This window comes from Canis lupus, chromosome 13, assembly GCF_048164855.1.
Source record: "Canis lupus baileyi chromosome 13, mCanLup2.hap1, whole genome shotgun sequence".
Classification (NCBI taxonomy): Eukaryota; Metazoa; Chordata; class Mammalia; order Carnivora; family Canidae; genus Canis; species Canis lupus.
Genome location: NC_132850.1, coordinates 48039185 through 48064604, shown reverse-complemented (window position 1 = coordinate 48064604; position 25420 = coordinate 48039185). Strand labels below are relative to the sequence as shown.

General features: G+C 37.0%; 2 long non-coding RNA genes across 4 annotated transcripts in view; one reads left to right on the top strand and one right to left on the bottom strand.

The window, feature by feature from the left end:
- LOC140603062 (uncharacterized) overlaps window positions 1-21794 on the top strand; it is a 155823-nt gene extending 134029 nt beyond the window's left edge. The window contains exons 3-4 of the long non-coding RNA XR_012006117.1: window positions 19233-19326; window positions 20196-21794. This is a non-coding gene — a long non-coding RNA (uncharacterized lncRNA). The remainder of the gene's footprint in view (window positions 1-19232; window positions 19327-20195) is intronic.
- LOC140603060 (uncharacterized) overlaps window positions 1-25420 on the bottom strand; it is a 97002-nt gene that overhangs the window by 36326 nt on the left and 35256 nt on the right. For all 3 annotated transcript variants that reach the window (XR_012006115.1, XR_012006114.1, XR_012006113.1), the window contains exons 2-4: window positions 12867-12973; window positions 8913-9010; window positions 5321-5459 (exon numbers count right to left, since the gene is read on the bottom strand). This is a non-coding gene — a long non-coding RNA (uncharacterized lncRNA). The remainder of the gene's footprint in view (window positions 1-5320; window positions 5460-8912; window positions 9011-12866; window positions 12974-25420) is intronic.

Here is a 25420-nt window from a genome sequence, read left to right as displayed (position 1 = left end):
TAGAATTTTAAAAGATGAATATAAGCACTATATACACTATTATTTTTATATATATGTATTTCCTGCTTATGAAGTAGTATACAATTCTCAGAGTAATTTGAAAAATGTAAAAAAGTTTTAAGAAGAACAAAAGCATCTACATTCTTACCACTGAGAGACAACCACAGTTAATATGCCAAACTGTACTTTTCTCTATCCATGTATACACTTACAGTTTTCTTACCAAAACTTAATATTTACTATTTTATAATAGGCTTTTTATGTGATATATTATTTATTTTCTCATATCACAAGTATTCTTTTATAATATGAGTTTTAGTGAATAGAAATTAATTCACTGTGTGAAGATAACACAAGTTTAGCTAATCTTGTGTTGGATATTGTTTGAAATTTATAAAATTTTTAAATAAATATGTTTTCTCACAATAAAAGCAATTCATATTAACTGAAGACTTTTGCAAGGAAAATGCACAAAGAAGAAAAGAGATTTATCATACTCTGAAAAATTATTTGCATGGCGTTTGAAAGATAAGTCTATGAAAACATATTTCTGCAATTGCTATTAAGTCAATGTAAAATATCACATTTCTAGAAATACGGACATGCAAATCTTCAAGAATGCAAATACTGTATAAAAGTAGCTTTGTCAACAGCTATGAATATTTTTTCTCTTAATATCTAATGCTGCTACTAAGCTTAATGCTTATAAACATATACATGTTAAAGATGTTTGTAAAAAATGCTTCTTAAGGTATGTAGCAGCATTCCAGGAATTCTACCTATGAACATTAAGGTGAAATGTAACCTTTCTGAAAATCTCCACTGCATTTTAGTCACAGATGAAATAGAGAGAGATTCATTTTTTAAAGTTATGCAGAATATCTGACCTGGGAATTTTTGAAAATATCAATTATTTATCTGAGAGATGTTAGACTTAACCAAGCTTAATTGAACCTGGATTTGTGATCTAGGAAACAGAAACATGATTAATATATCACAGATATAGTAACCATTTGCTATTTCAGCAAGTGAAAGGTGGACTTGTGAATATATGAATGCCAGAACATGTGCCAAAATGCTACCATAATTTTATTACTTCTTGCTGTTCTGCTAATTTTAAAATGACTTCATTTAATCTGAATCAAACTTTTAATATTCTACATCTTGGTACTTGTTTGGCAGGAAAATGTCACAAATGTATTCCTGTGGTCTGTGCACACTTAGCTATTGCAGAAATGTTTAACTATCTCCTTTCAAAAAAAAGATACCAAAATATTTAGAAAAAAAGAGTGCCACCAGCTAGGATCCATGGTGACAATAATATTAACATGCAGCTGGATTTGGGAGGAAGTAGTTCAAATCTATAAAAACAGCTACAATTTTTCTCTACTCCAAGCCCTAAACATACACGTATTATAAGACTCAGAAGTCATGGTTGAGAAAACACAACCTCCATAAGGGCAGTGGTTTAGCAAACTCATGCCAGCATGTAACCGTAGAGCCAACCAGCACCCATGCTTGCATAGGAGAAACTAAGAGGCACGGTGGCACCTGGCCATTCTGAACTGGGCTTTGAGGAAGAGCATGTAACTCACTTTTGTAGGTGTTTGGGTGCATCTGCAAAACATCAGGGGTAAGAGTGTAGCCTGCGGGTTATGCACACTTGCACAAACTAATTATAGAAATGTAGATGTGCCAAAAAACATACCTGAGTGTCTTTGGCCAAAGAAGGGAAAGAAAGAAAACTAAGTTGAATCTCAGACCAAAGCCGAACACACTGAAAGAACACTGGTTATTTGAGAGGATAGAGCCTCTGTATGTCTACTAGTGCATCGAGGATGGCATGTGCTAACACAGGCATGAAAATAGATACTAATCCTCATGTTTAGGAGGTGAAAGCAAATCAGTTCAGATAAGTTACTCTACCCGAGTGTTCAGTTTAATTGAGGTCATTTCAGATTGCCAATTCAACATATTGACAGGAAAAAAATCCAAACTAAAGTTTGCTGTAGTACAAGCCATGAGTCTCACTGGTTCTCACACAACAGCAGAGGTAGGAGCAGGTGATGAGCGATAACAGAGCTGATACCAGTTGGCTGGGCTACTGAGATTAAACACACAGCTGTCTTGGCACCAGCGAACAGGCAGCTCCTGCAACTTGCACTTTTCACCCTGAAATGTATAATTACTCCCTTGACTAGGGCACAATGCTAACCCTTCCTTCTACTTCATTTATTAACATTCTTTTGTGCACAATTATTCACACAAATGCACTTTTTGCCCCTTAAGATGTAAATGTCATAGGTAAAACCAATATTTGTATAGATCAAACCATTTTCCTTTGGCTTCCAATATAAATTTTACAGATGAGGTCCATAGACACACAAGCTAAGTTGGTGTAGACCACTACAGGTAAGTAGAAGGTGTCATGCAATAACAGCCCTCTGTAGTTGCATAGAGCTTCACAGGTTTTAAGTCACTTTCACATACATGACTTTATTTCACACTCACAATAGCCTAGGAAATAGGGCAAGAGTTATCATTTGTGTACCATTGAGTAAACTAATCTGGATCTAGAGATGTTTCATGTGTTGCTTAAGGGCCCATGACTAGTAACTATGCAGATTTTCTAACTCAGAGTTCAGCATTCTTTCCTCTACAGTGTAAACTAAACTGGATCACTGCTGTATTTTTTTCAAAATATATATATTTCGAGATAAATTTCTCCATATGTTTCTATGCACAGACATCTAGATAAATTTCTGTATATACTACTTACATATAGATATTTCTAGAAAGGAGAGATGTTGTCTGCCTAAACTCTCTAATTCCATCCCTATATCAACACTAGAAGGAAACAGGAATATAATATTTCCTTTGAAGTCTGGGAGGATTGGGAGGAGGACCCTCTGCTCTGGCCACATGGAAAGAAATGCAGGAGGAACTAACTCTTCATCCTGGAAATACACACAGCATGAGTCATCTATTTTAATGTAACGACAATAGTCTCTATGCTCTGAAGTTACTTTATATACTCGGAGAAAGTTGGCAGAATAACCCCCAACTTACAAGTCAGGAACTTGGGCTATTGAAAGTTTTATTTAAATGACCTTTCCCTTTAACAAAGTCTGAACATAACAAAGCTTCCTTCCATTCCTGCAGGCCTCAGGGTATAAGGAAAACAGGGTGTTGCAGGAATAAAGATGTCAATAAGAATTGAGTAAATAATAAAAACATTGATAATACCACAATAGATGATATCCAAAGACAGTTAAAACTGGAAAATATCAAAAGAAGTGAAGGCAAGATTTCTCTTGGGTGTTTGAATTTCTAAATCTCTTAGGAATAATTTGTATTATCTGCAAAATCTTAAGAAATATTTAATTGTATTTGTCAATGCAACATCTATTGGAGCTTATGTCTTGTTTTATTTGGCACTTTAGTGAGGCACTTTTGCACAATTATGTCAACACATTGAGTTAGCCTTTGTCAAGAAAGGCAAGCATTTGAATCTGTGTCAGTCAAGCATTTCATTTTTAAAAAATGATCTGAGTCAAGAACAATAGACAACTATTCTTGGCTTCATTAGTGCCTTTATTTTGATCTTTTCCTTTTGACACTCTTTCTCAGGCACATCTGGGCAAGTCTAGTTACACTAAGCCCCATTTAAAGGATACCAAAAATTCCACAATGAAGTTCTCTCCACTTGACTGAAAGATTTTCACTCTCAGGAAGAGTGGAAATTGAATATGATTATCTTTCACTTTGAGATTCACTTATAATAGGAACAGGTGCATTGAAGCCAGATTGGGGTTAGTAATGAATGGGGAGAAAGTGCAGAGACTATTAGATTCAATATACAACCAAATTTAGCAGGAGTAAGGCAGAGAGGTTGACAGGGAGATGAAATCAAGAATAGATTAAATACCACAAATCTCATTAGTCCATACCTAATACAATGAACAGTAGATTCTGTTACATTTTGAAACAAAAGAAAACACATTGAGAAGGGACCGTAAGTTTTAATTAATTAGATATACATTAGTTACTCTTAATTAGTTTGTATTTCCCAAAGCTAATAAACACTCAGAGATTATGTTTAATTCTCTGCTAATTAATATTAACGTTAGAAATGTTAAGAAAAAAGTCAATTTCTAGAAATAGTGTGCATGTGCCTTTCATGCTATCTGTATGTTTTAAATGGCTTCTTGCACAAGTGGAAATACTCTTAATTATTTTTAACTCTAGATGTAGTCAGAGACTCTGTTTCTTAAGAAGTGGAGTTAGAGAGACTACCTATGATGAGCCTTCAGAAAAATTTAGTGTATATATTTGCCTAAGGAGGGATGACTTTATCACTGTCTTTCAAAAGAGTTGAGCACTACTAGGTATTTATTTACCCAAAGGATACAAAAATACTGATTCGAAAGGACACATGCACCCTGATATTTATGATAGCATTATCAATAGCCAAATTATGGAAAGAGTCCAAATGTACATTGACTGATATGTGGATAAAGAAGTTATGATATATATATACGTATTTGTGTGTGCATGTGTGTGTGTGTGGTGGAATATTACTCAGCCATAAAAAAGAATTAAATCTTGCCATTTGCAACAACATGGATGGAGCTAGAGAGTATAATGCTAAGCAAAATAAATCAATTATGGAAATACAAATACCATATGATTTCACTCAAATGTGGAATTTAAGAAACAAGGGATCCCTGGGTGGTGCAGCAGTTTGGCGCCTGCCTTTGGCCCAGGGCGCGATCCTGGAGACCCGGGATCGAATCCCACGTCGGGCTCCTGGTGCATGGAGCCTGCTTCTCCCTCTGCCTCTCTCTCTCTCTCTCTCTCTCTCTGTGACTATCATAAATAAATAAAAATTAAAAAAAAAAAGAAAAAGAAACAAAAGGATGAACGGGGTGGGGGAGAGAAGCAAACCATAAAACAAACTCTTATCCATAGAGAATACACTGAACATTGCTGGAGGGAAGGTGGGCTGAAGGATGGGTTAAGTGGGTGATGGGTATTGAGGAGGGCACTTGTGATAAGCACTGGTTATTTTCTGTTAGTGATGAATCACTAAACTCTACTCCTGAAACTAAGGTGAGACTACATGTTAACTAAATAAAATTTAAATAAAAAACCTAAAACAAAAATTAATATGTAAATGCATAAAATTTAAAAACACACAAAAAAAACCTTTGTTACCTTAGAGACAAAATGCAAGAATCAAAATGGCTGCATTATATTCTTTTTATAATTATTATTTTTCTTTTTCTTAAAGCATTTGGAGACTTAAAATAGCACCTACCAATAACAACCATTTATGTTTTTCTCCTTGCTGGAATAGTTAAGTAACAGACTCTTCTATAAGACAGTGAAACTCCTCATGGGTAGGGGTCCCTTATTGGTTGTATTCATCAATGTAGACTCAGCTCTTATCAGAGTACCTGGAACATAATAAAAGTCCAATAAAGATTTGTAGAACAAGTGAGTGATTAGACTGTATATTCAAACCGGCTTCTTGAATATCAAACATCTCTACACATCTTCAGAATGTATATGGTGAAGAAGGAGTGTAGGCTTTATAGGTAAACAAGGTTGGATTCTAATTTAAGCTAATCACCAAATGAAATGAGCCTCAGTTTCCCTTTATATAAAATGAGACTTATGCTCACTTTGCTTGACTGTAGTACAGATTACAGATATTGCACACACACACACACACACACATGCACAAAGTCCAGCAGAATATCTGATATTTATTATATGTTCCATAAATTGAAGTTATCTTTACTATTTAATACCCAGATCATCTATTAAAGTAAGTTTAAAATGAAAAGCTTAGCCAATGCCTAGTGCAACCTCTCATAAATGAGAAAAATTAGTCTAGAAAGAGCAAGTGGTTTGCTGAAGAGTCAAAAATTAGTGCTCTTCAGAGAAATGAGGATCTGTACCAATTCCTGCTGAAGGATTTAAGATCAGATTTCACTGGATCTGTCCTCTATTTTTAACTGCACATACATTTGGCACAATTCAGCATATCTTTTTCTATTCCCCACAAAGTTAAATATATATGGATAAGTTACTATCTCTTAATATTAATCTTAACTTCTTATATTTTTATACCTTCTCTGTCTTTGAAACCAGGTAAATAAACTTAGAAATTGTGCATGATGAATCAGTTCTCCAAGTGACTGCAGTATATACCAATTTATATTGTCATGAATATTGGTTGAATTAAATTATTTCAATTTGTTTTTGATGTATCGCTTCAATTTTTTAAAGTTTAATTAAGAGTAAAATAGGAGCATCTGGGAGGCTGAGCTGGTTAAGCATCTGACTGTTGATTTTGGCTTAGGTCATGATCTCAGGGTCTGTGAACTTCATGCTCAGCAGGGAGTCTGCTTGAGATCCTTCCCTCTCTCTTTGCTAGTCCCCTCCACTCACTTGGCTCTCTCTCTCTCCCTCTCCTAAATAAATAAATCTTTTTTAAAAGAGTAAAATAATGCTTGGTAAAATACTCCCTCATCTTATCAGAATACCAGAAAAACTCAGTCTGTGCCTAAGGCAAGGTGTGGTACCATTAGGTGGCATCTTGCCACTGTACAGAGGCCTCAAATAATGTACTCTTTTAGCAAATTGAAATTATCCTAATGGCTTGAAGACATCTGGAGAAGCCTTAGCCTCACCCACTTCTTAGCTTCTAGCAAAGCTAGAAGTGTCCTCTTGTGTCCCCTTCCTCCTTCAGACCTGCCTTCTCCACCCCCAGTGCATATCTTATTCCCCCCTCTCTCATCACTATGTACTGATCCACTGTTATGTGGTTAGGGGTCTGAACCATCAACACATTCATCTGCAGTTTGCTACAAATCCAGCAGTGAAGCAAAGCAGTGGAAATACAATGGTCCAGGACAGACTCTGTTCATGTCCTGTCATGCGGGGGTGATAGGCCTCAACCATATTTAGTTTCTTTGACTGAGGTTGCCTCATCTGTACATCAAGGGTAGTGAAAACATGGACTGTTACAGTTTCCCAAGGTTATTCAGAAGCTCCAAGTCTGAAAAAAGCACTGAAAACTGTAAATGCTCCCCAAATATTGGTTGCTTTTAGGATTATTACCAAAGGATCTCTTTCCCCCCAGGCTTACTTTGTAGGATAAAGTGGGGGTTGGTAACACCAAACTGATGAGCTACATTAGTGAGCCCAAGTAATGAAAGTAAAGTATTTTAATCGGTTTGGGCTGCTAGAGCAAAATATCATACACTGGGCAACTTGAACAGCAAACATTTATTTCTCACAGTTCTGGAGGCTATGAAGTCCAAGATCAGGGTACAAGCAGATCTGCTGTCTGGTGAGAGCCCCCTTCCCGGTTTGCAGTTGGCCACTTCCTTGCTGCATCTTTGCACATGAAGAGAGAGCTCTTCTTGTCAGGACACTAATCCTACTATGTGGGCTCTACCCTTGTGACCTTACCTAACTTAATTGCTTCCTAAAAGCCCTGCCTCCTAATACCATCACATTGGGGGTTAAGGTTTCAACATGTGAATTTGGGGGGCACACCTCCAGTCCTTACCATAAGGGGTCAAAATATTTTGAAATATCTGGGACACCACAATGTATGAACAATGCACCAAGCTGGAAGTGAGGTATGGAATTTCAATTCAGGCTCTATATCTTGCCCCATAAACTAGAAAAGTCACTTAGGAAATTAGCAATTAATTATGTGTCACGTACCATGTTAGGTATGTAATTCACATACGCTATTTCTAATCTTAAAATATTATAGCAAGGTAATTAAAATTATCCTTACTTTGCAGATGAAGACATGGAGACTCTGAGTGGCTTAGTAGCATGCCTAAGATTACAAACATACTCAACAGTAGCCCCTCTAAGATTCAGACCTAGTTCTCTTTCTAAAATCCCTTCTTCCCTGACTCTATCATGCTATTGCTTTCCTCTGTGGTTGTCTTCTATGTGAGTTGAATGGTCAGTCTAAAAATTTTCTTAGGCCCCATTCAAATCTAAAATGTGATAATCGACGGTGATGAGTATTTGGACTTCTTAGATGAGCTATTAAAATAGCTCTAAATAAATTGATTTGTGTGCCTGTGAATAGATTGTAAGTGTACCAAGATGTTAAGACACTTCTCTCTCAGGCTTGTGGAGAGGAGACAGGGGAAGCTGGAACCCCTGGCCCCATCACTGGGAGTACCCTCTTCCATTTACTCCAGTTTGCCATGTGACTAAGACAATTTTTGGTGTGTCATGACCAAAAGTGTTTGGGAAGCTCTGTAATAATGAATCACGTGACCACATATAACAGGGAGAGTATTCTGGTGCTTGAAACCAGAGAATCTATATAATTCAACTCATGTTGTGAGCCTGGAAATGACTTAGTTTCCCCAGAAAAAAAAAGCCATAGCATGATTTATACATTCTGCAACTTGTATAGTTGGAGGAGCAAATAAACTGTGCAAAGGCAGACACTGAGGGAGCCAAGAAAATTAAACATTGATCTTTTGAGCATTCCTAGGTAACCGTATTTATGTAAAAGTTTATTTAAACTAATAGTCTTGCTACATTTTTAAGCCTTTATTAAACTAGAAGATATGTGCCAAGTTTACCTACTACTGAACAACATGAATTTTGAGTTCTGAGATGCAATATGAAATTCTACTTGATTCTAATCTTTTCTTTCCATTGATTCCAAAACTTCTAAAGTACATTGCACTGTAGAAATATGCAAAGTGGTTACCTAGGATGACCTAGTTGATGTTTAATAGTTTATCGAGCATGTACATCTCTGAAATATTAAGATTAGAATTCCTTGACAAATTATAAAGCTGGTATTTCCTCTTGGTTTAGAGGTGAGCTTCTACATTTTATAGCCAGAAACTGACCTTGACCCTTTTCATGAAACAGAACTGTGGAAGTATAGGCTGCTGTAGTTCCTATGATGCCCTTCTTTGCAGGCAGTCTTCCAGGGATGAGAAATACACTAAGGGACAGAGAGAAAGATTCAAAAATGCAGCATCCTGTGGGCAAAATATCATCCATGCAATTAATTAAAACTGCAACCTCTTAAGGGGACATGTGCCCCCCAACACCAGCTATTTCAGAAAAAAATGCACCACATTGCTTCAGTCTAAGACAAGTAAATATGCTCACATTGCATGCAGAAGAAACCAAAATTCTCTACTACTTCTCTGTTTAGTCCATTGCCAGCCTATACCTTTGTTTGGGACATTAAGGCTTCACATAAAAATTTTCAGACTTGTCTTCTTCATGTTGAAAGTTAAGAGGAAGGTGGACTTTTTTCTAATAAACAATAGTAAAATTATTGATTTCATTTATGAGTCATAGGTCACATTCTCTCTTAAATGCAATTCATTACTTAGGGTGTCCTAATATTATTTAGAAGTTTAAAGCTGGATGCTGCTATCTCTGTTAAATGTAGAAAAGAAAACCAGTAATTCATGACTACATCTATGGCAAATTTTCCTTTCATTGTCCAAACTCAAATTATTGCCTCATTTTGCATGTTGTCTTAAAAATGAGAAAGTTGATTAGAGACCAATGTTCACTATCCTTTAGAGCTTAAGCAAATTACAAAATGAAAATAAAATAGCTTTATGTAAATATAAAAACATCTCTAATTTAGTTTCAAGTATAAATATTTATTTTGAAAATATAAAATACAATAGCCTTTTGAATAAGGCCTCCAAGTTTATAAAAACCTTAATTGAGATTTTCTAGGGTAGAATATGAAAATTACACCCACCAACAGTTCTATAAAATAGAAGGTCTAGTAGGGCTCTTGCAAAGATAATACCAAGTCAAATAGCCAACAGAAAAGGCTCAATAAAAAACAACCACTATGCCACTGGGGTGTTTGTTTACTTTTGTTTTCTCTTTTCAAAGAGAAAGAGAAATGTTCTGGGGTTCTGGTAAACTCTGAGGTTTGTTTGAAGTGTTCCCCAAATGTGTCATGCTGTATCATGTCCAAATGCTTTTCAAGGTTGGTTCTCTCTGTCTTGAGCGCCCAGCACCTTCTTCTCCTGGCAAATTTAGATCCATCATTTAATGTCCAGTTCCAAAGAACCACCTCAAGAAAGCCTTTTTAGATACTGGTTAAATTGATCCATAGCATGGGCACAGTTCTATTCTAGCACTGCTTGTGACATTAGACTTCTCCCTGTGAGTAGAAACCAAGTTAAACTTTGTTTTTGCCATGAGTTTTTGGTAAGATTAAACATAACAAATGGAACCACCTAGCACAAACTTATATGTTTTGTCTACACTGAGTAAATGCTTTCTGATGTCACTGCTATTGTTATGATTAGGCTGCAGGGCCTGCAGAGAGGGCAGCTAAACTGCAGCCAACACAGTCACACTGGGCTTATGCATGTAGCAGCACAGGTAGGTCACTCCCACATCCCTGGTCACTCAGGTCCTTCTCTCCCTCTCCTGTCTTCTAATTGTCACAGGGAATACTTAGAGGTGAAGTGATAGATCAACGAAGGGAACTTTATCCTGCATTTGGTTTTGCAGACATAGAATCAGGTACTTTTGTACCTGATTTTGTACTTTTGTACTTCTCCCACTGACTCCTGGGAGAATCCTGGGTTTACCTGGGATCTAGAAATAATGGTTTCCTTGTTGTTTTAATATATGATATGTGCTACTAATGTAATGATACATACTAATGTATGACAAATTGCAAATCAAATGGTCATATTACTGAGTTGATATATTTAGAGAATTTAGACACTATTTATCTTTGCTAGCATTTGTTCTTAAATAAGGGGGGAAGTTTTTTCTTTACTTTTTTGTATTAATTTCAGAGGTAGAATTTAGTGATTCATTACATCAAGTGCCTTCCTTAATGCCCATCACCCAATTACCCCATCCTGCCACTCATCTCCCCTCCAGCAACCCTCAGTTTGTTTTCTACAGTCTAGCATCTTTTATGGTTTGCCTCCCTCTCGATATTCATCTTATTTTATTTTTTCTTCTCTTCCACTGTGTTTATTTGTTTTGTTTCTTAAATGCCACAGATGAATGAAATAATATGATATTTGTCTTTCTCTGACTGACTTCACTTAGCATAATAACCTCTAGTTCCATCCATGCCACTGCACATGGCAAGATTTCATTCTTTCTGATGGCTGACTAATATTCTTTTGTATATACATACCACATCTTCATCTGTTGATGGACATCCGGGCTCTTTCTATATTTTGGCTAAGGTGGACATTGCTGCTCTAACATTGGGGTGCAAGGTGCCCCTTTGAAACACTATGTTTGTATCCTTTGGATAAATACCTACTAGTGCAATTGCTGGGTTGTAGGGTAGCTCTATTTTTAACTTTTTTGAGGACCTTCCATACTATCTTCCAAGGTGCCTGCATCAGTTCGCATTTCCCACCAACAGTGTAAGAAAGTTTCCCTTTAGAAAAATGTTTTTATTTTTTTACAAAAAAGAAACCCCCCCCCCAAAAAAAGTAAATATGTGAGGTGATGGGATGTGATAATTAACACAATTGTGGAAATCCTTTCACAGTGTATGTGTATATCAAATCTTCATGTACACTAAATATCCTGCAATTTTATTTGTCAGTTATACCTCAAGAAAGTGATGGAGGGAGAAGCCAACCAAATAAAAAGTGACCAGTTAAGACAGTCTATTTGTTTGTTTTTAATAATACTTAATACCATAGGTATTTGGAAATATCTAAAAATTCAGGAATACCTACATTTGTGTCAGTTTATTGACCCAGTTAAAACCTACTTGCATATTTTCACGTGCATGCAGTATATAATTGTAAAGTAAGGAAGAGAATTTTGCATGTTATATGCAAGATTTATTCTTTATTCTACAGCCATATTAGTTGTACGCTTTTCTCTCAAAGTCACATGCACTAAACCGGTAATAAATGCCAGCCGTATGTAAAATGGCATGTTTGAGGATCTCAAGGTTACAATGATATATCCTTGACTTCTAGAAACTTATGGTAGTTTAGCAATAGGTATTCCTTATCCTTGTATTTTTCCTGTTCCCTCTCTTTTTGGATAGTACATATGAAATTTAACTAGCAATTTTATAGGCCTATAAAATCATAAGTAGATTGACTCTCAATCTTTAAAGATTTTAAGAGGAATTGTAATGGTGGTGTACAGGCAAATATGGGAGTAAGAAAGTAATTTTTATCAGTTAATATCATCTCATCAGTTAACTAACATGTATTCAACAACTTCACCCTGACAAAGGTTAACGTGCTGTTAGCATTACCACAGTATCTGAGGCAAGTATTTATGGTGAAATTTAACATAGTGGTACCTTCCCTGGCACCTGCACATATTGTCTTCTTGTTTTAGTCACTGTGTGGGGAGCATTCACTTTCTGTGTATTTGCTCAATGGAAAATACAGTATGTTCTGTAGCCCCTTGCAGCACTTTTTTCAGAAAGTGAAGCATTTTTTCCAGTAGAGTGTAAACCAATGCCACCTGACAGTAGGATTTCTACTAGGGTAAAATATCATAGATTTTCTCTGAGAATAAGGACCTATATATGAAACTATTAACTATGGGCTGCTGTAACAAAATACCACAAACTTAAAATTGGCTTAAATAACAGAAATGTATTGTCTCATAATTCTGGTGGCTGAAGTCCAAGACCAAAGTGTCAGCAGGGTTGGTTCTCCTGAGGCCTCTTTCCTTGGCTTGTAGATGGCTGCCTTCATGCTGTGTCCTCATATGGCCTTTTCTCTGTGCATAGTCCTGGTGTCTTTCTCTCTTCTCATAAAGACATCAGTCCTACTGAAATAGGACCTCACCCTTATGACCTCACTTACCTTTAATTTTCTCTTTAAAGGTTCTGTCTCCAAGTACAATCACATTGGGACTCTGGAGCTTCAACATATGGATTTGAGTGTGGGTGGGAGACAGGACACAGTTCAGTCTATAACATGAAAGAAAAACTTCAAAATCATAAATATAATAATCCCATTAAAAGAAACTTCCCAAAATTTTTCTGAGGATTCTTTCAAGTCCTCTGAGAAAGTAAATTAGACAAAATATAGGGATCCCTGGGTGGCGTAGCGGTTTAGCGCCTGCCTTTGGCCCAGGGCGCGATCCTGGAGACCTGGGATCGAATCCCACGTAGGGCTCCCGGTGCATGGAGCCTGCTTCTCCCTCTGCCTTTGTCTCTGCCTCTCTCTCTCTCTGTGACTATCATAAATAAATACAAATTTAAAACAAAATTAGGCAAAATATAAAACACAGCTGTCATGAATTTTACTTCACATCTCACGTTTAAGAAATGGCACATTTGTTATTTTTGTAAATAATGTTTAATCAACAGGCTATAGGAAAATTGATTTGGGCTACTATTTGGGCACTATTACCCCCCTTTGTCCAGATTCAGTGTAAATTCTGAAGGTCTTAGGTGGTTGAGAAATGCACTCTTTTTCAGCCCACACTGGTCATTGTCTCTGTTTATTGTCCAAATCACACAGTGGCTCCAGCGCTGAGATGCAGGGTAGGGATTTGCTGAGATTGAAAGCCTGACACCTGGGGTCCTGCCTCTTAAGAGTAATGACAGAAAGGGAACAGTGCAGAGATTTCTACTACCTTTAAGCCTCTAAACTATCCATTTGTCCCCCTTCTCAGATTTAGAGACCTCTACACCTTCCCCCAGACTAGCATTTCTAGTTCCCTCATCATTTACCCCTTCTACAGAGACTCTCCCCTCAGCAGAGTTTAGAAATGCATTCCTCTTTTTACATCAGTCATTTTTTTTCTTACTATTACAAAAAATAAAAATAACAAAAGGCCTGAACTTAGCTGTCTTGTAGGCTGGCTTATTCAGTAAAGATGACAGCTAAAGTCTACACAATCCAGGAAAATGAAAAGTTCCACATGTGTCTCATCATAGCAACCAGGAGGAGAGCATGAATCCTTCTAAGAGACAATGAGAGACATCAGAAACTAAAAAGATTAAGAAGTTGAATGAATTTCATTATAGGCTCTTTAAATGTCTTTTAAATTGTCTGTTTTACTTTTTTCACCTGCCCTGCATTCTAACTTTATTGGGAGTGTCCAAACAAGCCTCCACTCTCTTTCATGGCAAGAGGAAAACTAACATCAAGAGAGCTGAAGAGGGAAGAGATGGGACTTTTGCCACCAACACACTCTTCCCCATTTTGTATGACTATTGTTTCCAATCAGTGCTGCAAAACGCCCCCCTGAGGAAGCCTCAATGACTCAGTGACCACTCAGAAGTCAAACAAATTTTATAGATGTTTTGTTAAGGAATTGGATTGGCAGAATAGAAATATATGAATGAGGGGGATCCCTGGGTGGCTCAGTGGTTGAGCACCTGCCTTCAGCCCGGGTCGTGCTCCTGGAGACCCGGGATTGAGTCCCACGTCAGTCTCCCTGCATGGAGCCTGCTTCTCCCTCTGCCTGTGTCTCTGCCTCTCTCTCTCTCTCTCTCTCTCATGAATTTCTTTCTCATGAAAGAAATATATGAATGAGGTAAACAGGTTCAAAACATTTTCCAGCTGAAACAACAGATTAACATTTATACTGGTTGGACATTTTACTTATTCCTGCTAGCTAGCTCCCAAAATTTGAACAAGATGAACAAGATTAATTTTTATCTTTTTGCTATTACTCGGGATTTCTATATTCAGGATTTTTTAAATAAAGAGATATTTTACATAAGCATTTTTTGTAAAATTAAATAAAATATAAATCAAATATCCTGATTCTAAAAATTTGTCATGTTAAAAGTGTTATCACTAAATTTTCCCATATTGAGCTTCTTTTGTCAAGACACTTACTTTGTCATATTTTTAAAAAGAGTAAAGGATGAAATAATATGATTTCTGGGATGTGCTTCAAAAAAAATCCTGAGTTGAAGGAGAAATGAAACAAGGTTGGCCCTGGAATGTTAATTTTAGGAGCTTTGTGATGCTTATATGGGGATCAGTCCAATTATTTTGTCTACTTTTGTATATATTTTATTTTTTAGAGGTTTATTTATTTATTTTAGCAGGGGAGGGGCAGAGGTAGAGAGAGAAAGAAACTCAAGCAGACTCCTTGCTGAGCACAGAGCCTGACATAAGGCTTAACCTCACAACCTTGAGATCACAACCTGAGCCAAAACCAGGAACTGGAGGCTCAACCTACTGAACCACCTGGTACCCCCATATATATTTTAAATGTTCTATGACACAAAGTTGAAAATAGTAAGTAAAACTTAAAAATCAAATGTTGTAGTTCTTACAAAAAATAAAGACCAACAATAAATATGATAGAAAGGTAAATATAACTATACTGGAGAACAGTAGACAAGCGTCAGGGTGATTCAGGAAATGTCAACTTTTTCTCCAGTTAAAGTGTTCAGATCCCTAGGGAACCAAACCCTTTTATTTTCTGTCATCATTGTGAAAGCTGATGGGTGTGCCAGTCACCTCTGAGAGTAGTGCTTTGGGGAATAGCATCGCTATGTCAGCTAGTGCCAACTGGTGCTTGTGCTGTTTTAATATTCTCTGAGGTCTTGTCAATCAGCAGCTGTACTCCTGAGAAGAGTTTAAAACTGAGCACCAGTGGCAACTGTCCTTCCCCTAATAATCTAATAATGGGGTAGAGATATTAATAGTGAGAGGCAATGGCTGGCTGTTCCCCTTTTTTTACCTTAATTTTGTGGGTCCCACTGATGAACAAATATATTCATTCTAGAATTATCTATTAAATGGTGTAGGGAGTCTTGCCATGTGTTGCAAGGGATACACAAAAGCATCAACTATTCTCTCCTCCTTCAAAGATCTTACAGCCAAGCTGCAGTTGGGACATATAGGGGGATTAAGTTAAAAATGCAAGGCCATATAGAGTGTACATGCCCACTGAATAATATAGATTCCAAATACTGTAGCGGTTCAAAGTAGGAAAGGGCCCTTGAGGGAGTAAATTGGAAAAGGTTTTCTGAGAGAATGGATTAAATGGAGGTTTAATCATATCCAAATTCACCCAGAGAGTCAAGGACTGAGTTAGAGGCGCATAGTACAGTAGAAAGAGCAGGAGAACTGAGTCAGTCCGAGCTATCTTCCAACTCCAGCTGTTGTCTCTGAGGTCTGTTCTTTCATTTACACATTGTGCAGGGTTGTTATAAACATTTATATAATATTGACATTTGGGGAAATGCCTATTGTTAAGTAGACCCCCTAATAATTGCCTGTGTGTGTGTGTGTGTGTGTGTGTGTGTAGAAAGCCACAGGATAAAAATTTGTAAACAAAAATTGCAATCCTATTGTAGAGACCTCAACTATCAGTCTAAGGGATTTAGACTTTATTCCATGAATGTCTTTATTCCATGAATGTCTGATGCCTTTAAGCAGAGAAGGTATTTGGGAGAGATTACTGCAGTAGTTATGGAACCTGCTTGAGGAGCAGGTGAGACTTGATCCAGAGAAATTCATTGGAAGGTTAATGTGATGATCTGAGCATGAAGTGTTAAGGGCTAGAATTAGGATTGTGGCCAAAGATGAATTTACCTGAAGCTAATGAAGCTCAATTTTTGGTACCACACTTGCTTGAGCCTCATCTAAGGCCTCAGAAAAGACCCTAACAATACCTCACACAGTCAGATGGTTTTGTGAACTTTGCAAAAATGAGATATTAATTGGTTAAGATCACTGTCTCTTTCCACCCTTAGTCACCATGGGCTGCTATAAGAAAACACTACAGACAAGGTGGCTTAAATAACAAGCATTTTTTTTTTCTCCGTTCTGGAGGCTGGAAGTCTGAGATCAGGGTGCCAGCATGGTCAAATTTAATGAGAGCCCTCTTCCTGGTTTGCCCATAGCCATGTGAGGTGCTCTATACACACATAGCCTTTCTTTGTCCTCATGGGAGGAGAGAGAGGTCTCTTCCTCTTCTTATAAAGACACTTATAAGGACCTCATTATGAGATCACTATCTTCATGACCTCAACTAACGCTGATCACCTCTCAAGGACCCTCCCTCCTAATACCATTCCATCAGAGTTTCAGGCCCCCATGCATGTATTGGCAGGGCTACCAACATTCAGTCTAGAGCACACCTCTACTTTCCTTCCATATCACTTTCCTTTCCTTGTGCTCTAGAGAGGCTATGGGGCATTATGGGAATGGACTAAGAAGAATTTTAGTTGGAGAGAGATTTAGTTCGGGTTTAATAAGGTATATTTATGTGGTTTTCATTCACTTCCGTGTACTACTATCTTTCCCTGCCCAGATATGGTTTCAGAAATGCTCCTGTGCCCCAGTGCCATCTTACCTAGAGTCTTGACATGAAGGTGCAGGGCCACAGTTTGTATTGCAACATAATATGCCCTCAGACCTTACGCCCCAAAGGTGTGGGTGGTAGAGGAGAAACACATTTTGAAATGTATGGAGCCAGAAGCCAAGTCTGTGGAAAATTCTACCAACTATCAGATATGTAAAGTTGGACATGGAAGATTTGGTTATTGATGACTAATCAAAAGGGATGTCTTCTCCTGTGGGAATATATTCGACAATGCAATATATGCATTATAACTGTTTAACTGTGTTATAAACACTCTATACTTTTTTCTTTATAAAATGGAATTGTACAAAGTAAAATTTTTTAGAGCATTTAGGTTTATAAAACACATATATACTTGTAGCCTCACTTCACAGAGAGTCTAAAGCAACTCATTTAAAAACAATTAAGTTTGAGACTAGTTTATAGTTGAGAGCAATTTACATGGCATTATAATAATGATCTGTGATGCTGACAGAAACTTTACTAAACTATTATTAATTTTTAAAATTTCAATCCACTAAGCTGGAAAAAGACTGAATTGTCTTTCTAGTCTCTCTAAAAAATTATTACACAATCCTTAGCTTTTAAAGAGGTGATCAGCAAGTGTGTAGCCAAAAAAATATATATATACGAGGAAAAAATTGTGGGGAGGTATGGAAGTAGTGAATTAATAAAAATGTTCTGTTACTTTTATGGATTTTGTAATGCTTGTGGTGTTTATCAGTTATGATTCCTTTTACCAGTCTAAATACAAATTAACTTCCTGGTCTAATTTTGTATGTATAATGTTTGATTTTTTTTTCCAAAATGGGACTTCCTAAACCTAGATCTATCCCCTCATTATGGCAATGAGAATAAAACAAAAAGGATAGATGCAGACATTAAGGGGGCTCAAAACAGTGAGCTTCAGTGAATCATATCCATTCTGTAGGAATCACAAAGAGAAAAAGAACTTACTCCCCTCCTTGAGAAGATTCTTTTATTGGCCATTAAAACATTTACCACCCCTCTTTGGGTGCTAGACTTTCTGGAAGAGTGCTGTAATGACAGTTTGAAACTCTCAAGCCTAGTATAAAGTATACAGAAATTCACCACGTGTTCAAAATCCCACTGCCACCACCCACACCACGTTCTTTCTCACCTGAGGCAAGCTACCAACTCATTATTCTCTCTTTGACCTTATCACCACCATCCAAAACAGTTCTCCAAATTTTGGACAAATTCATCTCCCTAATATGCAAATCATGTTATATTGCCATCCTATTAAAATGGCTTTTACCTTTAGGAAAATTATCAGTTTTTAACAGAGGTTAAGGACATTGGAGGATCCTTTCTCAAGTAATTGCTCCCATCTGTCTATATGGCTTCCATGAGAGCTGCATTATTATTACACTAGCCATAGTTACTAGGTCTCTTTGTCTGGGTATTTAAGACTTGGAACTGAGAAAGTCAGTGGTCATGTTTTTTGTTACGTGACCCTTAGAATCAGAGGTGTCAGCAGAGAGAAGTTAGATACAAAAAGATGCACTAAGACAAGAGAGTGTTGATGCCTTGAGTGCATTCCAGTTCCTGGTCTGAGATGTCCCTGTAAACTGGTCCCACCCTTATCCTTGGGCTCCATAGATGGTATGACATATTTATGATAAAAATCACCTTCCCATTTGAGTTGGTCAAGGTATGCTCCAGGCCCCTGCAACCAAGAGTCTTTTAGAATGCGAATGGTTTGCAAGACCTTCCATGATCTAGGCCCTACTTAACTGTCCAAGCTCATCTCTGCCTATTTCCTGCTTCATCCTTAATGTTCATTCAATACCACAAACTTGTTAGGTCCTTGTCCCTGCTGAACCCTTCCTTGCACATGCTCTTGCTTCTGTCTATTTATCTTTCAGGTCTGCATGAAGATGGTTCTTTCCTTACAGAGATTTATCCTGACTCATATGCCCCTCACGGCTGCTGTCCTCCCGTGAGATGACTTATTTTACTGTAAGTCATGTCCTGTTTACTTTCTTCCCCTACTATGTATTTTTTCACCACAAGCCCCTGCTGAAAATGTAGGGACCATGCATGACTGTCTTCTTTATCATTCTATTCTCATAGTTTAACACATGTCAGGCACATATTAGGCTCTTAATATGTATTTCTTGAATGAATATGTAAATTAACCACCTAGCCAACATGGACAAACTAACAGTAAATTAATAAAAGGTGGGCCAAACACCCAAAACCACTCCCTATCTCAAAAGTAGAGCAGTATTAGGACCTAGAAACCGCCTGTATATTCTTTTGGGGGCTTTTTAAAGATTTTATTATTCATGAGAGACAGAGAGAGAGAGAAAGAGAGACAGAGACAGAGAGAGAGAGAACAAGGCACAGGCACAGGCAGAAGGAGAAGCAGGCTCCATGCAGGAGCCTGATGTGGGACTCAATCCCGGGACTCCAGGATCATGCCCTGGGCCGAAGGCAGACACTCAGCAGCTGAGCCACCCAGGCATCCCCCGCCTGTATATTCTGTTCCATTCCTTTATCTTGCCAGCTATCACCCTCAGAGTCACCACTATCACCAAATTTTCCCTTTTCTCATCGGTTCGCTTTTTCTTTAGGGTCATATCACATATGTAGGTAAACCTAAAATAATAAAAAATGTCTTGCTTATCTTTAACTATTTTGAACTTTATAAAAATGGTAGCATACCATTAAGTATACTGCAACTTGCACTTTCAATAACACACGGTATTTCTAAGCTTCATCCGTGTTAATATGTGTAGTTGTGGTTCACTCATTTTTACTATTTGGTATTGCACTGAATAAACTTACTACTATTAATCTATCCATTTTTGTTCCCATTCTTCCAGCTACCCAGTTCCCTAGGTCCTGCCAGATTTTATTCTCCAAAGATAGTATGATATTCCTCATACCATGTGCTCTTTTACTATATTTCTTTGTCACTAACTCATAGGAAATGAAGTTTAATTCTCTTCTTGAATCAACGTGGGTTTCTGACTGCTTCAACTAATGGAGTATGGTGGAAGTGACACTGTGTGACTTCTGAGACTGGCTCACAGCCTTATGATGATGCAACTTCCACCCTATTTACTAGAGCATTCATACTTGGAGCTCTGAACCACCATGTAAGAAGTCCAAATACCCTGAGATCACCATATTGAAAGGAAGCCCAGCTACAAGGAAAAGCCACATGTGGGAATTCTGGTTAGTGGTCTTAGTCCTAAAATTGGTGCAAACCAAGTGCCACACAGGAGTGAAGGACCCGGCCAATGATTCCAGACCGAACCGCTGAGTTAACCCTTTGAGTCTTGCCAGTTGAACTCCCAGGCATCCTGAAACAGAGACAAGCTAGTCCCCATGCACCCTATCCAAATTCCTAATCCATGATCACAATAAAATGGATGCTGTTTTTTAAAAAAAACTAAATTTTGAGATAGTTGTTGTATTATAACTATAGTAACTGGAACAACCTCCTTAGTAATTGTCCCTTCTCTGGACCCCATATCTGCCTGGGAAAAAAAATCTCCCTCTTGCCTTCAAGTCTCTTCTAATTCTGATCAATCAATACCCTTTTTTTCTGATACCCATGTAGCTTCTGCTAACTAAGTCAACTCATAATTCTTTAAGATTTTATTAAAAATATCTGTTAAAAAGACTTTTTCCCATTGAATATTCATTCTTCCTTTGTTGAAGATTAATTGACCATATAATCGTGGGTTTATTTCTGAGTTTTCTGTTCTATCCCTTTGATCTATGTGTCTAATTTTATGCCAGTCCATATTGTTTTAATTAATACCACTCTGTAATATAACTTGATATCTGAAACTGTGATACTTCTGGTTTTGTTTTTGTTTTTCAAGATTGCTTTGGCTCTTCAAGATCTTCCGTGGTTCCCAAAAAAATTTTAGGACTGTTTGTTCTAGTTCTGCAAAAAATGCTGTTAGTATTTTTGATGGAAATTGCATTAAATCAGTAGATTGTTTTGGGTAGCATAGACATTTTAACAGTATTTCTTCTTCCAACCCATGAGCATGGAATGTCTTTCTTTGCATCATCTTTCATTTCTTTCATCAGTGTTTTACAGTTTTTGGAGTACAGGTCTTTCCCCTCTTTGGTTAAGTTTATTCATAGATATGCTATTGTTTTGGGTGCTGTAAATGGGATTTTTCCTTAATTTCAGTTTCTGCCACTTCATTATTAGTGTAAAGAATACAACATATTTCTGTACATTGGTTTTTGTATCCTGTGACTTTACTGAATGCACTTCTCAGTTCTAGTAGCTTTCTGATGGAGTGTTTTGGGGTTTTCTGTATACAGTATCATGTCATCTACAAATAGTGAAAGTTTGACTTCTTCCTTACCAATTTGGATGCCTTTTATTTCATGATGTTGTCTGATTGCTGTAACTAGGATTTCCAGTGTTAAATTGAATAAAAGTGGTGAGAGTGGCCATCCTTGTCTTGTTCCTGACTTTAGGGGAAAAGATAGTCTTTTCAACAAAGTGTTGGGAAAACCAGACAGCTACATGCAAAAGAATGAAACTGGACCACTTTCTTACACCAAACACAAAGACAAGCTCAAAGTGGATTAGAAACCTAAATGTGAGACCTGAAACCATAAAAACCCTACAAGAGAATATAAGCAATAAGTTCTCTGATCATAGCAACATTTTTCTGAATATGTCTCCTGAAGCAAAAGAAATAAAAGCAAAAATAAACTATTGGGACTACATCAAAATAAAAGATTTCTACACAGCAAAGGAAATAATCAATAAAACAAAAAAAGCAACCTGTGGAATGGAAGAAGATATTTGCAAATGACATGTCTGATAAAGTGTTAGTAACCAAAACATTTAAAGAACTGTATAAAAGTCAACACCAAAAAACCCACAAAAAATCCAGCTTTAAAAATGGGCACAAGATATGAACAGACATTTTTCTCTGAAGAAGACATCCAGATGGCCAACAGACACATGAAAAGATGCTCAACTTCACTCATCATCAGGAAAATGCAAGTCCAAACTGCAATGAGCTATCACCTCACACCTGTCAGAAAGACTAAAATCAAAAACATAAGAATAACAACTTTTGGTGAGGACATGGAGAAAAATCCTCTTGCACTGTTGGTGGGAATGCAAATTGGTGCAGCCACTAGGGAGGACAGCATGGAGGTTCATCAAAAAATTAAAAATAGAACTATACTACAATCCAGGAATCATACTACTGGGTATTTATCTGAAAAATACAAAAACATTAATTCAAAGGGCTACGTGCACCCCTATGTTTATTGCAGCATTATTTACTATAGCCAAACTCAAGCAGTTCAGTTGTTCATAAATAGATGAATGGATAAAGAAGATGTGGTATATGTATACAGTGGAATGTTATTCAGCCATAAAAATGAGTGAAATCTTGCCATTTGCAACAACATGGATGGAGCTAGAGCATAACACTAAGTGAAATAAGTCAGTCAGAGAAAGACAAATACCATATGATTTCCCCCTTATGTGGAAATTAAGAAACAAAACAAATGAGCAAAGAAAAAAGAGAGAGCCAAACCAAGAAACAGACTCTTAACTATAGAGAATAAACTGATGGTTACCAGAGGTGAGGTGGGTGAGAGAGGATGGGTGAAACAGGTGATGGGAATTAAAATGTACATTTATTATGATGGAAAAAAATTTAAAAGTGAATTTTTAAATTATCTGCTGAAATAATTTCTCCCTGCCCCCACCAATTTTACAGGGCCCCCAGCCTCCTGCTCAAGAAGAACCACCTGCCAACCGTTTGTCTCTCATTATAACATTCAGCTTCTTTAAAGATTTCCTTACCTTTGAGTAAATTTGTCTAAACAGTGTTTCTCACAGTGTGGTCCACAGACCATCTGCATTAGAAGCACCTGGGTCCTTATTGAAAATACAGATTCTGGGCTGCTCCCCAGACATCCTGAATTGGGATCTCTAGATTTGTAGCAACACTCCAGGTGTGCCTTATTAAGACGTTCACGTTTAACAATCATGATTCTCCTGGGAAAGATTTGGTGGGTTGGGGGGGATGGGAAGTAGCACTTGGTGTAAACTTGAGAAAAGCAATCTGGGAGAACTCAGGCAGAAATCCTTTTCTCTTTGCCAACGAAAGTAATTAAAGCCCCAGTGTTCTGTACCTCTAGAACCTGCTTCTTTTCCCAGGCTCTATGAAGCAATGACCCCAAAGCTATGTAGCAGATGCTCAAGCATGGCAAATCTTGAGCTTAAGGTGGCTAAATAAATGAAGAAATGAAAGAATATGGAACCTTTTGTCTACAGCTCATTATAAAAAAGCTTCTGACTTTCACATCATGATAGGGGTTGGTGTCGAAGCTGGGAAATATATTTAAAATTTTCAATGATATTTAAAATAAATAATTGCTCTATCTATAAACATGCATGACTAAATATTATGTGACTTACTCTGGAAATGGGCATTTCAACTAAAGTTAAACAGCCCCTCAATGGAATTCTATCTCATTGTGCACTTTTATGCACATTCTTTGAATTCTGTTTTTCCGTTTTCAAAATTAGTTGTTTACATGTTTGTATATAACCTGCCTCATGTCACAAAAATTTTTGGATATTTGTTCTGTGTGTATATAGAAACAAATACAAATATTTGTCAAGAGTATTTCCATACCCAAGCCAACTGTTCCCCTCCAATATCAGAGGACCAGAAGCAAGGAGTGATCTTTTCTCCTGTTTATCTGAGGAAATTATAAAATTTCCCTGCTGCTTAGCTTGTCATGGGAATATTTAACAGTGTTTAAATTTAACATTAAGAAATGTGTTCATAGTTATATTCATGTGAATGTTGTAAGTTCCTCTTTCTTAACCACTATTTATTGTTTGTGTTCTTCTTGTAAGCCACCTCAAGATCTGTGTGCAAAAGGCAGGAAAACAAGGAAGGAAAGAAATAAAAACAGAGAGAGAGAGAGAGAGAGCGAAGGAGAGGGGAAAAGGGAAACATGATGTAGAGAAGAGAGTTCCTAAATAGCGAAATCTATCTCTTATGTCATAGAATCTGAATTCTTGAATCTCAGACGTTGTTCAGCAGACTGCTGCATCAGCCTGACACTTGTCTTGCAATATTTTTTACACTCTGCTTTTTTCATACAGATTTCATCTAGTAGTTTATAAATTCTTTGAATATAGAAATGAAGTGTATTTTCACCAGTGAACTTCAAGATTATGGTATTTGCTGCATGTCCTCTAAGAATTGTTCCCTTTTAATAAAACATAAAATAGTTATCTTGCAAAAATAAGCTTTATGCAAAAACATGGACTACAACAGCAGTGAAAATTAGCATAATATTCAACAATATAAAAAAAATATTCAACAATATACAAGTCACATATATTATTTCATCTGATCCTCACAGCAATTTCATAATGAAGGTGAAAAAGGAGATTACTTTTCTCAGGCTTTTTACATGTGCTCTCCCTTCTTCCTGAAACATACTTTGCCCTGATATACACATGGCTTTCACTCTCACTTCTCTTCAGTTTCACATAAACGTTACCTATTCAGAACCCTTCCTTGACTACCCGAACACAATAGTATCTCCCTCTCCAATAGCACTTTTGCCATCCGACAAAATGTAGTCTTTGTCTTTCTGTACTTGAATGTAAGCTCCATGTGAGTGGGAATTAATTTTGTTTATTACTATTTCCCCAGTCTTAAAACAATGCCTCCCACATAGTAGACGCTCAGTAAATAAATGAATGAATGCATTAGTTCCATTTTGTAAATAATGAGCCAGGAACAGCAGGCTCATAAGATTTGGCCAACACAGCACATCTAAATCAGTGGTAGCTCAGCTTTGGATCACAGGTCTAAATTTCAAGTCCTGCTAGATTTTCAAGACCACTATAGAGACATTGTGCTAACTTGATCAACACTATTAACTTCAACTTGATCAACACTATTAACTTCAGTGGCATTAATTTCTAAAATAGTGTGAGATCTGGGATTTTCTCTCACAATTTTGTGTTTTCTGGGGCAAAACAAAATAAAATTAAAGCAGGTCAATTTACTAGTATTAG